Genomic DNA, 15,309 nt, shown 5'->3' with positions numbered 1-15,309 from the left:
CATCACGAGCCTTCTTCACGCAAAAACATGGATCTAGGTATATCCCTTTGAATGCATGAAAGCATTGAACTTGTGGTACCATTCCCTAGGTGTTTGCTTAAGGCCATAAAGGCTACTTTGCAACTTGCATACTAGGTGTTTATGATCTTTTTCCTTAAAGATCTTAGGTAATTTCTATAGTATAAATCTCATCATATAAGTCTCCATGTAAGAAAGCCATCTTGACATCCATCTAATAGGGGTCTAGATCTAGTTGTGCAACCAAATCAAATAATAGCAACTAATTTAGCCTTACAGGATAGCTTGGGGTGTTTAGGGGTACTTTTCAACTTGTACACCTACTTGCATAGCAAATCATGTTTTTGATTAGGCAAAGGAACCAAATCCCACGTATGATTTTGCTATGGTGAGCCATATTTTGACTGCATGAGCCTCTTCCAAGAGTGACTATCACCTATGCGCATGGTCTCATCATAGATAAGAGGCTCACTAGCATCTATCACCATAACATAATCCATAGAGGATGCAAAGTGATTAGGTTGATACCTATCTCTAGTAGACTGTTGTAAAATAGGCTATGGGACCTATACCTCTTGTCTATTATGATCCTAGCCATAGGAGCATCAATGGTGCAAGCTATCTAGTTGAGTATACATTAATAGGAGGGTCCTCTTGAAATATCACTATGTATATCTCAATGACCTTCTCAAGGTGCCTATGTATCTTCTTCTCATGGAAAACAACATCATGGCTACATATGGCCTTCTCAAGCTACTTATACATCTTCTCATGGAAAATAACATCATGGCTATAGATGAAAAATTTAGCTTGTGAGTCTAATAGGCAAAATCCCATCTCACTTGCATCCCCATAGCCAAGAAAGAGGCATTTCACTGATTTAAGATCCAACTTATTGCGTTTGTCCTTGGAAACATGGCAAAAAGACTCACATCCAAAGATATATAAATGAGCATATGATGGAGGTTTTTCAAACTATATCTACTCTACAATCTGACAACCAATAATAGTGTAGGGGGATCTATTTATCAAGTATACAGTAGTAGTAATTGTCTTAGCCCAAAAATGATGTGGTAATTCTACCTAACTAAGTATACTAAGGACTTTCTCTTGAATCGTCCTATTTATGTACTCTACAACACCATTTTGGGATGGTTAATTGATGCTTAACATCCCACTCGCGCAAAACTACTTAAATACTTTAGAGACATATTTACACCCACTATTGGACCTTAGATATTTCAGCCTATATCCAAATTGGTTCTCAGCATGAGTAAGCCAACACTAAAAGGTAGCCAATACATCCAATTTCTACTTTATGGGATATGCCCAGGCCTTATGTAAATAAGCATCAATGAAAGTCACAAAGTACTTTGCACCACCTAATGATTGATAGGGCATGGGACCACATACATCACAATGAACGAGAGCAAGAGGTGCATCCATGCACGTAATATCAAACTTCTTATGAGAATTACATGTCTACTTGCCAATAAATATAATGATCACATGAATCAAAACATTTATAGTAATGGGACGGAAGATACTACAAATGAAAAAGCATTTTTATTCCTTTTAAGAACATATATTCAAGGTGATGATGCCATAAAGATACATGTGGTATATCAACCATAAACAAAGCACGGTCAATAGATCCATATACGAGCAAGTAATAGAGGCTACCAACCTTGGCACCTCGAGCAAAGATAAGATTACTATGGATAATCTTCCGCATGAAATCACCAAAAGATACATGATATTCTGCATCATCCAACTGTCTAGTAGGCTTTTGGTCAAAGCCAAAGCATGGCATATATTATTGCCTGAACAAAATTATAGCTAGACATCTCCAATACCAACAATATCCAATGCCACCAGGTCATTACCCAATTTGACATATCCTATCATGCTACGATAGGAGTGGAACCACTCTCGATGAGAGGTGACATGAAATGAAGCCCTTGAATCAAGTAGCCAATATTGAGCATAGATAAATGAGACATCATTAAACTAAAAAGCATTAAGAGAAGAAGTTGTAAGTATGTAGTCATCATCAGAATTAGTTTGCATGACATTAATCTCTTCAATCTTGACACTAGGCTTGCTAGGAACAATGTTGTGATCATCATTCTTTTCATGCACTTTATCCTTAACTTCTTTACACTTGTCATCACACATTTTATGGCACTATGGCCAAATATAACCATGCTTCCCGTAAGTATGTAGTCATCATCAGAATTAGTTTGCATGACATTAATCTCTTCAATCTTGACACTAGGCTTGCTAGGAACAATGTTGTGATCATCATTCTTTTCATGCACTTTATCCTTAACTTCTTTACACTTGTCATCACACATTTTATGGCACTATGGCCAAATATAACCATGCTTCCCACAATAGTGACAAGTTAATGTGGACTTACACCCATAGGACTTATTGCGAGGCTGTCCATGTGATTGAGAACAAGTCTTCCGAAAGTGTCTCCCCCACAATGGTCATTATTTCTCCTACCATTATTACCCTTGACTGTCAAAGCATGAGAGGTATGTGAAGCATCTTCATTCTTTATGCTAACCTCTTCATTCAAGAGAGCACTCTCTACATCTTGCAATTTTAGCCCATCAATTGACATACTTGTACAATAGCAGTACAAAATGTGTCCCATGACTTAGGCAATGTAATGAGTAAGAACAAGGGAGGAAGAGTGCTCTTAAACCCAATTCTTTATGAAGACAAATGGTTGAAAATGGAATGAAACTCATTCAATGGATGGACATGGAGGTCCCCTCCTTCATGTGAAAGTCCATGAGTTGTCTCCGCCACCAATACATTTCAACATGGAGGTCCCCTCCTTCATGTGAAAGTCCATGAGTTGTCTCCCTCACCAACACATTTGAGAGGTAGGACTCTGCTTGTCATAGACATTGCAAATCTTATCCCACAACTCCCATCCAGTTTGCCCATCAAAGACAACATTACAGTATACTTGCTTAGAGAGTGAAAAAATGATTGTTGATTTACATAACTCTTCCATTTAAGTCCAATCCTTTGCATCAAAGTATCCGGGCTTTACATCCTCATGTCTCAATGGCTTAATATGCAATTTTTGTGTTAGAACTTGCCAAATTTGTATCTTCCAATAGATGTAATTTGTGCCACCTAACTTCTCAATGTTAAAGATAGCACTGTTATTTGACCCACTAGCCATAATATAATAGATGAAAGCATAATCTAATACAAATGACCTGCTATAAATGAAAATAAATATATCCCAAAATCACAAACAAATTAAGGGTTAAGCAAGAGAAAGTGACAAAATGGTGAGTTGTTTGCAAACTATGGTTAAGTAACTGTTAGATCCAAGTGACAACCCTTAATTAGAATGCATAAAATTGAAATGATAGGCTATTCTAATAAAATGCAGCAATATACCAACAACCAAGTGTGAGTATAACTAAGAAAGAAAGACTAGGAACAATTGCCACTGAAGGCTGTCACAACTACAGTGTGTTAGTAACCATACATGCAGTAGGCATAGACATCATGCACATAGGAGATCTCAAGAAGAGAGTTTTCAAATGAATAATCCATTGGGCAAAGCTCAATACGTAACCCATAAGCATATAAACATCAATGATAACATGCTAACAAACATAAGTGTCAAGTCCAAGTAAGTGATTAAATCAGCCCACTCTAGGGTAATTGCATCTAATACATATCAAGAGAGCATGCACATGAAGTAAGCATCCCACGATCTTGGTGAAAAGCTCAACTACATAAATCCAAAGCTCTATATAACATCCAAAGTAGTGTATCTAACTCCCACTAGAACAAAATCGAATGCCAAATGATTAATGTAGGCTCAAAACATCAAGTACATGACATTCAAGTATCCAAGATACATGAAGCATAAGCTCGAAAGTATAAAACCCAATAGATTATTCAAGTCCATACTTGCACAAGCCACTGAAGTAATCAAAGCATTTAACCACAGCCAAGATCAATGTAATGGAGCCTAAATCTCAGCTCAAAATCATGCCATAGCATATTGAGAAGTATATATAACAATCAAAGTAGCGATACATCCATTGAGAATACCATATAGCATCAACGAGCATTACGTATAAGCTTTTCACTGATAAATTAGTTTTACCATATTATTACAACATTGAAATGACAATGGAATCTAAGTTATTTCAAGCTCAAATCAATCCCAAAAGCATAACCCCGAAATATCAAACACGTATTATGGAATTTATTTATTTATTGTCCAAACTAGAATTATTAATCTATTTAGTGTGAAATAGAGAATAGAAAACTACATAGAATTAACTCTATGAGTATCTAGATGTGTAGCTCTCATCAAGGTATAGAATGCCTAAATTCGATATCTTATGCACAAGTTATGACTAAAATAGGACGGCGTTGTCAAGTTGTCATAGCTATCCACAACTTCTACAGTAGCTTTGTATCCACTCAAAATGGATAAAATGGGTGCTCCTCAACTTAATAAGCACTCAAAAAGGCTCAATTAAGCCTTGGGAATCTCCTCAACAAGTGCAGAGCAAGTTGAAATAAGTTGGAAAAAGAAAAGAATCAATGCATACCTCAAGAGAAAGAAGCAATAGCTGCCATGAGACCTTGAGTTAAGGCTATAAATCTAGGCTAAAGCAAAGGATAAAGAAGCTCTTAGAATGGTTGATACTAGTTGAAAGATAGAGCCCAAGTGGCAACACACAAGCAAAAGTAAGAGCTATGGCGGATGGAGCAAAAGATAAAAAGAGAGAGAAGCACCATATGTGGGAACTCCAACAATCACAATGTGTAACCAACCTTCCCTTATTCAACTATCACTAAAAGAATAAAGAATGAAGTGACAATGATGGGTACCTGCCACCTTGCAGTGTACAAATGTGCGAGAATTGTTAGTGTATTAAATACACACACAGTTAGACACAAGCATCTTTATCCCCAATAAGCTAATCACATATAATAGATATATACATTATATAGAGATTTTCCTATATTGTCACGCTAAACTTTGGTGCAAGCAAAACATGAGAATGTATCAATTTCTCAAATACAATGCTCTTCTTTGCATTGTTTCAAAATATCAATGTTCCAATTGAATTTTTTCTCTATATACATGGTAACTATTGTTCAACATGGGAAAAGTTTAATCATGATATCTTTACATAACCTTATAGGTGGCATGCATTCTAAAGATATTGTTTCTTTTATTAGACTCTCATGTCTTTTATACTAGTGTTGCATTTGAGTTTTGTCAACAAGATATGAACTTGAGCCTTCTTTGGCATGAATCATTGAGGCAAAGGATAGTTTGATAGTGATAAAATGTATAAAAAATGGTGATGCCTATGAATTTGTCAATATATAATTTTTTGGACATTGAAAAAAATAGCTATAGTATAACAATGTTTATGTAATTGCCCTACAACCCCTCCCCCCAATACTTTTAAGGTTAGAAAGGAAAATTAATGGGAGCCCGTCTGTAATTCATACATTTATGCACTTTTTGAAAAATCCCCCCTTCCTTACACTTATGTGATTTTGTAAGTTACCCATGGTGAAACACTCAAGCTTGAACACACATTATATGGATGTTTTTTTATAAGTACACCCCCTAAAAGTGGTGGCTTAAGGAGCGTAACACTCAAATCAATATGATGTTGAAATGTCAAGCTCCACATGAGTTGATATCCATTGTATGCCTTGGTGATATGGCAAGACTTTACTCACTCGCACATTAGGTGACTGACATGGAGGATATACTAGTGATTCTATAGCTAGACTATACCCACATAGTCCACTCGGGGTATGGCACATTCATTGTGTTACCTCATTTGTCCTTAGCGGATTCACCCTAAGTGATCACATGTACATATGTTGTAGTACTCTTATTCTAGTCTTTTTATTATATTATACACTAATTTCTTTTATATGGAGGAAGTAGAAAGAAGAAGAAGAAGATTTCAGCCCTACTTCTCTATGTACTCAAGTCTTGTGCGATTGTTCTTGGTTACTTCATTTCTCTCTCTCTTTGTCTATGTACATAGTATTAGAGCAGTCCTATGGTTATGCACAACTCAATCAAAGGTGAAGGTAAAAGGTTGAGGTGAAGGTAATTGAGCATAAAAGTAAGCAAGTAAGTAACATGTAATAAGCTCTTCTATCTTGTTTGATTTGCCATAGAATATAGCTGCAAGAGGCTTCTGAAGCTCAACGAGCAGCACATATATTATGGATTAGCCCTTTTGAGCTTCCCTATAGCGATTTTTTCCCTCTAAGGTCATTTTGGCCTCCATTATGATCCTCCAAGTTTGTTGAAAGTAGCTTCTAGATATATTGCAAATTTAGTTGTGTTGGTCGTTTACAAATGTAGAGGTTATAGATTTCAGATCTATAATATTTGAGGTATTTGCTAGATTATTGACATAGAGGATGTCTGCATATAGATGATAGATTGTAGCTATTGTTGTGCAATTAGTGAAAAAGGCTCCATATTTTTATTGTAGTGTACCTAGTATTAGCTTGGTTATAGATTGGGGTTTTGCAAGGTTGCTTGTCTAATCAAAATATCTAATAATTTTAACCAAATTATTAGTGGGAAGCTTGATAAGAATAACCAACCTACACATAAGTTTAGGATTAAAATCTTTTGAAGGGAAAATGAATTTGGAACATAAAGGAGATATGTTACTGGCACTAGAAGTCCCTTAGCCAAATGCTATTGTAGAATAGATTGTTAGGGTAAAGGTGCATGTGCCTACGCTACCCATGTATTCACTACATTGAAAATACTCACACACCTGTACATTGCAGGTAACGAGTACCCATCACTATCACTTCATTCTTTATTCTTTCAGTGACTAATATAATAAGGGAGGCTAGTCACACATTGTGACTATTGGAGTTTCCACATCTTGAGTTTCTCTCTCTTGCTGTCTTGCTCCATCTGTTAGATATGATCAATGACCCAACCTCATTAGGTGCCAATGATCCATGGTGCTCAAAGTTGTAAGGCCCCCATTATGAGGAGAAGCCAAATGTGAGCCCGGACATTGGTTGAGTCGTGACTTGTATATCAGATGAGGTCTATGTGACCGGCTCGGGCCCTATGGTAAAGGGAATATTCCCTAGAATATTCCTTGGCCAACTAGTGGAGGCTCATATGGTAGGTCGGTCAGGCCGACCTTACGGCCTTCGCGGGCTATAAAAGCTAAATCCCTTCACAGCCATCGATCACTCATCTTTCACCCAATCAGAGTTGTTGTTCCAGCTAGCCTTAAGCTCTTCACCTATCTTCTGTCTAGATCACCATCTAAGCTTCACACAGTGGAAGCACACGGGTGGACAGAGCCATCTTTGTATCAGTTGTTTGGAGCTAAAGAATTTATTGATTCTCCTCTTATCTGTTGCGTACTCTGTATCTCTTTCTCAGATTCTGTCACTGCGCCGTGTAATTTTTTACACGGTATCAGAGCCCAAGGGGCTTTAGAGATTGAAGAGTGTGCAAGAGGCAAAGGCTTCAATAGCAAAGAGAAACTATGTCGACTTCCGGAAGCGGTTTTGGCGCATCAGGAAGCGGTGCAGGAGGTGGTGCTGCTGTACCGGCTATTCAAACACCGAGGATTCATCCACCAACCTTTAGCAAAGGAAAGTTAGATGGTACAAACTACACCTTGTGGAAGTTCAAAATTACAACTATCCTTGATTCTTATGAGCTTCTGGAGACTGTACTAGGGACTGACGCAGAACCACAGCCTACCCCCGACCCATCAAATTCTAGTGTGATGATTCCTCCAAATGCAGATCTTCTACGAGCTTGGAAACGAAGGAATGCAGATGCATTGTGTGCCTTAGTTACAAGCTGTTCTGACAGTGTGACTTTGATTCAGCATACAACCAAAGCGTCAAAGGCTTGGAATGTACTAAGGAGTCAGTATGAGACAGAAACCAAACAAGGATTCAAAACTTGGAGAATCAACTAGCAGCGGAGAAGTTTGCTGAAGGAGAGACAGTTGAATCTTTCATCACTTGGATTAAGAATCTGCGCGATCAGACGGTTGGCACTGGTATACAAAAGACTAGCTCGAAGCTAGCTCGGAGGTGTCTTCGGATTTGTCCACAAAAGTTTGATGGACTAGTAACTGCCCTTAATACTCAGGTAAGACCTCAAGCTTTGACGTTTGAGGAGTTTGGTGCATTATTGATGGAGGAGGAGTTGAGGCTGAAAGCCCGAGAAGGAAGCAACAATGGAGATGTTGCATTCTCTGCCAATGCAAAAGGCAAAGGTGGTTCCTCCACAAAAAATGATGGTGACAAAAAGAAGAAGGGTGACAAGAAGAAGTTTCAAGGAGAGTGCTTCTACTGCAAGAAGAAAGGACATGCAATTGCAGATTGTCGTGTCAAGAAAGCAGATGAAAAGAATGGTACCCTTAAATGTAAAGGGAAAGAGACAGCCACTACGGCTAAGCAGAGTTGGAATTATTCATGGCGACCATTGAGGAAGTGTGCTCCTCGGCGCAAGAAGAATCTACCACTGACTCATGGGTGTTGGATAGTGGGGCCTCCTGTCACATGACCAACAAGAAAGGTCTATACAGTTCTATGCAGCCTCTACAAGAATCCATCACTATGACGGTTGGAAATGATGCTAAATGCCCTGCTGCAGGCACAGGTACTATTTATTTTGTTGCTACAAATGGTGAAGTCAAAAAGTTTTCAAAAGTGTTGTATGTTCTCGAAATCAGGAGAAAACTGTTATCAGTTTTGCTACCATAACTGATATTGGTCATGAAGTGAGGTTCAAGAAGACAGGTGCAGAAATTCTTGATAGTGCTGGCACAATTGTTGGCAAAGGAGAAAGAAGGAACAACCTGTATGAGCTAAGTGCTCTTACAGCCACCGCTGGAGTGGGTACAAGTAAGTTTTGGCATGAAAGGTTTGGATACATCGGATTTGCAATGTTGAAGGAGATGCAAAAGCAAGGTATGGTTGCTCACCTGCCTACAATAACTGAATTGAAGGAACCATGTGAAGCTTGCATGATGGGCAAGCAACAGAGAAAGGCATTTCCACAAGAAAGCAAGAATAGAGCATAGGCTCCTCTAGAGTTGGTGCATGTTGGCTTGTGTGGTAAGATGCCCACACAGGCCTTGGGGGGATCTTCTTATTTTATGTTGATTGTCGACGACTACAGTAGGAAGATGTAGGTGTACTTCCTTCGTGATAAGGCTCAAGCTTTTGGCAAGTTTAAAGAATGGCTAAAACTTGTTGAGAATGAAACATAGAAAAGTGTGAAGAAATTTAGAACAGATGGTGGTGGTGAGTTCAACTCAAAGGAGTTTGAAGGCTTTTGCAAGAGCAAAGGGATCAAGTGTCAATTGACGACGCCTCACACACCTCAGCAGAACAATGTTGTGGAACATAGGAATTGCACCATTGTGGAGATGGCAAGATGCATGCTAAAGGGCAAGGGATTGCCAAACCATTTTTGGGCTGAAGCTATTAATACTGCATTCTACATTCTAAATCGGAGCTACACAAAGGCTCTCAAGGGAAAAACACCTCATGATGCTTACACTGGTAAGAAACCATCTGTCTCACATTTTAGAATTTTTGGATGTGAATGTTATGCACATGTTCTAGATGAGAAGAGAAACAAGTGAAAACCAAAAAGCAGAAAATGTATATTCTTGGGTTATAGCAATGAGCAGAAGGCTTACAAATTATATGACCAAGAGGCAAAGAAGATCATTGCGAGCCGTGATGTGGTGTTCAAGGAGGAGCCGCATACAGTGGAGGAGGAGAAGGCAAGTTCTTCCACTTTATCATCAAGCGAAGAAGTAGTCCACTATGAACCTGTCCCAAGAGCTATCCCTATCCTTAAGAAGGAGGAAGCATCATCTTCAGATGATGATGAAAAAGTTCACCAACCTGACATCACCCCACCAGAAAAGCCATTGCCGTGCTGGGTGAAGCAGCTCTATGACCACAATAATCCTATGCCTGCATCTGTTGAGGAGAAGGCAGACGGACCAAGGAGGTCTCAGAGAATAGAGGAGCAAAGGAGGGCTTCTGCTCACATAGTCAATATGGCCTTGATGGTTGAGATTATGAGAGAAGTAAAGGAGCCAACTTACTTAGAAGAAGCACTTGCAAATCCATCATGGAAGGCTGCTATGCAAGGGAGTATGACAGCATAATGAAGAATGACACTTGGGAGCTAGTGGATCGACCAGCAAAGTGGAAGGTTATTGGCACCAAGTGGATCTGGAAGGTAAAGTACAAGGCTGATGGTACCTTAGAAAAGTACAAAGCTAGACTGGTTGCCCAAGGATTTTCACAAGTTGAAGGGTTTGATTTTCAAGAGTCATTTGCCCCAACTGCCAGAATGACCACTATTCGCACCTACTTGCAGTGGCTACCCACAAGAAGTGACCAGTGTACCAAATGGATGTTAAGTCAGCGTTCTTAAATGGTGACCTCAAGGAGGAGGTGTATGTGGCTCAGCCACCAAGGTTTGAGGCCCCCCATTCTGAGAACAAATTGTGTAAGCTGAAGAAGACATTATATGGGCTGAAACAAGCCCCCACAGCATGGTACCAGCGGATAGATAAGTTCTTTTTAAACCTAAACTTCAAAAGATGTGCCTCAGATGCTAACTTGTATGTTTACAGGGATGGTAAAAAGTCTGTAGTGATTGTCCTATATGTGGACGACCTTCTTATTATAGGTGACTATGAAGATATGATCAACCAAACTTGAAAGGCTTTGAGTTCTGAGTTTGAAATGACAGACTTGGGCTTGCTGCACTATTGTTTGGGGATTGAAGTCTGGCAAGAGCTAGGAAAAATCTTCATCTCTCAGAAGAAGTATGCATGGGAGATCTTGAAGGCATTTGGCATGACCGAGTGCAAGGAGATAGCTACACCTATGGAGGTGAATGCAAAGTTATCCGTCGAGGATACATCAGCACTAGCAGACATTGGGAGGTATAGGAGGTTGATCTACTTGTGTAACACCAGACCAGACATTAGTTTTTTTGTTGGTGTTTTGAGCAGGTTCTCAAACAAACCTCATGAGAGTCATTGGAAGACTGGGATGCGGGTGCTTAGATAATTGAAGGAAACTCTTGACTATGGTATCACATACAGTTTCGAAACTTCTCTTGTGGGGAAATGTGACTCAGATTGGGCAGGAGACAGTGATTCTAGGAAGTTCGTTTCTGGTTATTGTTTCTCTTTGGGTTCAGGAATTTTCTCCTGGATTAGTAAGAAGCAACCAACAGTGGCACTGTCTTCTACCGAAGCAGAGTACAAGGTAGCTTGTTTTGCTGCATGTGAAGCCATATGGTTGAGAAGGATTCTATGGCATATGGCAGTGCAGGATGAAGAACCAACTGTACTGAGATGTGACAATCAGAGTTGCATTGCCATTGCCAAAAATCCAGTGTTTCATGCACACACCAAACATATAGAGATCCAGTATCACTATGTGCATGATTTGATGGAGGATGGGATAGTGGAACTGGTCTATTGTCCAACAGAGGAGAATGGAGCAAACATCTTCACCAAAGCACTTACGAAGGATTTGTTGAGATATCGAGCTCCACTCGTGATACGCCAGGGTGACCGTTGTGTATTTATGTCACCGACTTGTCAGTTGCAGATGCGGTTGGTACACCGCCCATGAATAATAGCTAGATGATAGCTATCCTTATCTACTCTAGTTCGTGGCTCAGTTACTATGCCACCTTAGTTAGTTGAGTTTGTTTTGAGACCCATATATAGGGTTCTTCTATTTTCTATGTATGTGAGTTCTTTTTGGCTTACACAACTAAGAAGAGGAAAACTGTTTTCAGCCTCCACCTCTGTGTGTATTCCCCATTGTGCAAGCAAGAAAGCTTCAAGTGAGACTCCTTCCTTCTCTCCCACAATCTTGACAGGATCTGCTTCAAGTTCATCTTCAGAGACTCGGCATTGGGCCGAGGAGATAGTTCACCTATGGATGGACATTGAGGGGGGGTGTTAGATATGATCAATGACCCACCCTCATTAGGTGCCACCAATGATCCATGGTGCTCAAAGTTGTAAGGCCCCCATTATGAGGAGAAGCCAAATGTGAGCCCGGACATTGGTTGAGTCCTGACTTGTATATTAGATGAGGTCTATGTGACCGGATGGCAAAAAGGTGATTGTTGTGGGTCTAATCTTTGGGTTAGATGGAGTGGTTAAGCTGGTAGCAACTCGAGGCGCATTGCATCGAGTTGCGAGGTAAAGGAGTTAAAAGGGGCCCCTATTGTGGGGTCCGGGGGCCATGGAAGCGGCCCCAGGCTGGTGGGTTCCAGGGGGGCCAACTAGTGGAGGCTCATATGGTAGGTCGGTTAGGCCGACCTTACAGCCTTCACGGGCTATAAAAGCTAAACCCCTTCACAACCATGGATCACTCATCTTTCACCCAGTCAGAGTTGTTGTTCTAGCTAGCCTTAAGCTCTTCACCTATCTTTTGTCTAGATCGTCATCTAAGCTTCACACAGTGGAAGCGCACGGGTGGACAGAGCCATCTTTGTATCAGTTGTTTGGAGCTAAAGAATTTATTGATTCTCCTCTTATCTGTTGTGTAGTTTCTATCTCTTTCTCAGATTCTGTTCGGTGCGCTGTGTAATTTTTTACACCATCCAGCATAGCTTACACCTTCATTGCTTCTACTTACTTGTGCTCTCACTCAACAGGTTTCACCCTTTTCATCCACCATAGTTCACACCTTTGTTGCTTTTACTTGCTCGTGCTCTCACTCGGGTTTCACCCTTCAATTGGTATCATAGCACTTGATTGAGAAGCTTTCTTGACTTGACTTCAGTCAGTTTGACTTCAGTCATCAGCAGAATTGAAAAGTTTCAACAATTTACTCATGATGGTAGCCATGGCTTCATCTTGAAAGGGTAAACAATGATCCTTCATTTTTTTTCTTCTCAAGTTTTTTCCCAAGGTAGTGTATTGAGTCTTATCATCATCACCATTGTGCCCAACATACCTGCAGACCATTAGTAGCTACCCATGCTATTTGTGCCTATTCTATACGCTGTTTGGGTAGCACTCTAGTCAACTACAACAGATGCATTGCATGCTTTAGTCACTCAATAACTCATTGGGCATTGTTGGCTCCACTCCCCAATATTCATAATCAACTTTGCGTATGGTTTTAAGTTGTTAACCCTCTGAAGACCAAGATGAAAAAAATTCATAAAATCGAAAGTGGAAGACAATCCCAAGGCAAGAGAAAGACGGAGGACAAAGGTGCACTCAGGAAAATTTGAAGACACGAAGTGTAGGAAAAATTCTAAATGTAAGAGGAAGCCCACGAGAATAAGTTCACCTTAATATTTTAGCAAGAAGAGCACTAGGCACATTGTAATTCATTTTGTAAAAGAGAATCTGTCTCTCTCTCGTACAAGTTGTAAAGAATGAAAGGCACGGGCTAAGGCCATGCTAATAGAAAGGAGGAGGAAAAAGAATAGAGGAATGGACAAGGTTGGACCAAAAAGGGGGATGGCTATGCAAGGAGGAGATAGGGCATGCATAAAAGTCAAAAAATGAATGGAGAAGCTCATTCTTGGTGTTGTCAAGAATCGCGTGGTGGGGGGACTTGCTTGGGCTGCGGCGCCAAACAAACATTGTATACATAAGAGGAAGCTCACTCAAGAATACAAGAAGAGAGATGGAGGTCAAAACGTTTTCTTGCTGGTTTTTTCTTCTTTTTCCACCCACTATACAATGTACACAAAGTATAAATAAGATACAACATAAATGAAAGTGGCCTATTAAGTCAAACAGTGCATAACTGACTACACTAATCGACTGGCGCTATGTCTTTGCCAGTTGTAGGTAGGTGTAACAAACTAAATATAATAAGTGATAAGTTAGGGGCCATGTGAGTATCATAATGACCACCAACATTCTAAGTGTAGATGTGCGGACCCAGGTGGTCCATCATCAATGTCTGCGCGTGTTGAGCTTGCCATCTCAACACTCCCCGTCAAGCTCAACTCTATCTCTGCAACTCCAAGTAAGCTTCGAAACTTTCGAAGCTTCTCTACACCCAATGCCTTTGTGAACATGTCAGCTATCTGTTCCTGTGTGCTGACATATACGAAGTCAATCTCTCCTGCAAGTACCTTCTCTCTCACAAAGTGGTAGTGCACCTCAATGTGTTTTGTCCTAGCATGGAACACTGGATTCCTAGCTAGTTGTATGCTGCTCATGTTGTCACGATGAATGACAACTGGACCATCTCCCTGCATGTCCAAATCACCTAATAACTTTTGCAGCCATACCACCTCACATGCTGCCATAGCAGCACCTCTATACTCAGCCTCTGTACTCGATTAAGCAACTGTAGGTTACTTTTTTTTGCTCCATGTAACTGCTGCACTACCAAGGGAAAACATGAATCCACTTGTAGATCTTCTGTCTGACATGCTACCAGCCCAATCTGCATCTGTGTATCCAAAGACTTGTATGTCTTTACTTGCCTCATAAAAAGTCCATAATGTAAAGTGGACTTCACATACCTAAATATACGTCTAACTGCATCCAAATGAGGCTTTCTAGGCATATGCATAAACTGACTGACAATGCCAAAAGCATAGCTCAAGTCTGGCCTTGTGATAGTCATGTAAATCAAACTCCCTACTAATCTCTTGAACATAGTAGGGTCTTCTATCTCATCTCCAACATCAGCACTCAACTTCACATTTTGCTCCAATGGTACTGAAAGAGGCTTACATGCTGTCATACCATACTTGGATAACATATCCAAGCCATACTGCCTTTGGGATAGCCATATACCATCATCACATCTGATCACCTCAATACTAAGAAAGTATCTCAACTCACCCAAATCTTTCATCTCAAACTTCTTCTTCAAGAATTCCTTAACTTTAGCAATCCCATTGTCACTGTCACCTGTAATAATCAAGTTATCCACATAGATGACTATGATGACCAACCCTTCATCTCCCTTTCTCACATAAACTGAGTGATCAGCATCAGAAATACAAAATCCAATATTGACAAGATACTCTCCAATCTTGTCAGACCATGCTCTAGGTGCTTGCTTCAACCCATAGAGCGCATTCTTTAACTTGCACACATATGTGGGATGCTCTAAATCCTCATAACATGCTGGCTGCTCCATATATTCTTCTTCTTGCAATTCACCATGCAAGAAGGCATTCTTAACATCCATTTGCTGCAAACTCCAACC

Source organism: Lygodium microphyllum, chromosome 7, assembly GCF_053477565.2.
Source record: "Lygodium microphyllum isolate KBCC chromosome 7, Lygodium_microphyllum_v1.1.10, whole genome shotgun sequence".
Taxonomy (NCBI): domain Eukaryota; kingdom Viridiplantae; phylum Streptophyta; class Polypodiopsida; order Schizaeales; family Lygodiaceae; genus Lygodium; species Lygodium microphyllum.
The sequence above is the reverse complement of the archived record's forward strand: the minus strand, read 5'-3'. Positions refer to the sequence as shown.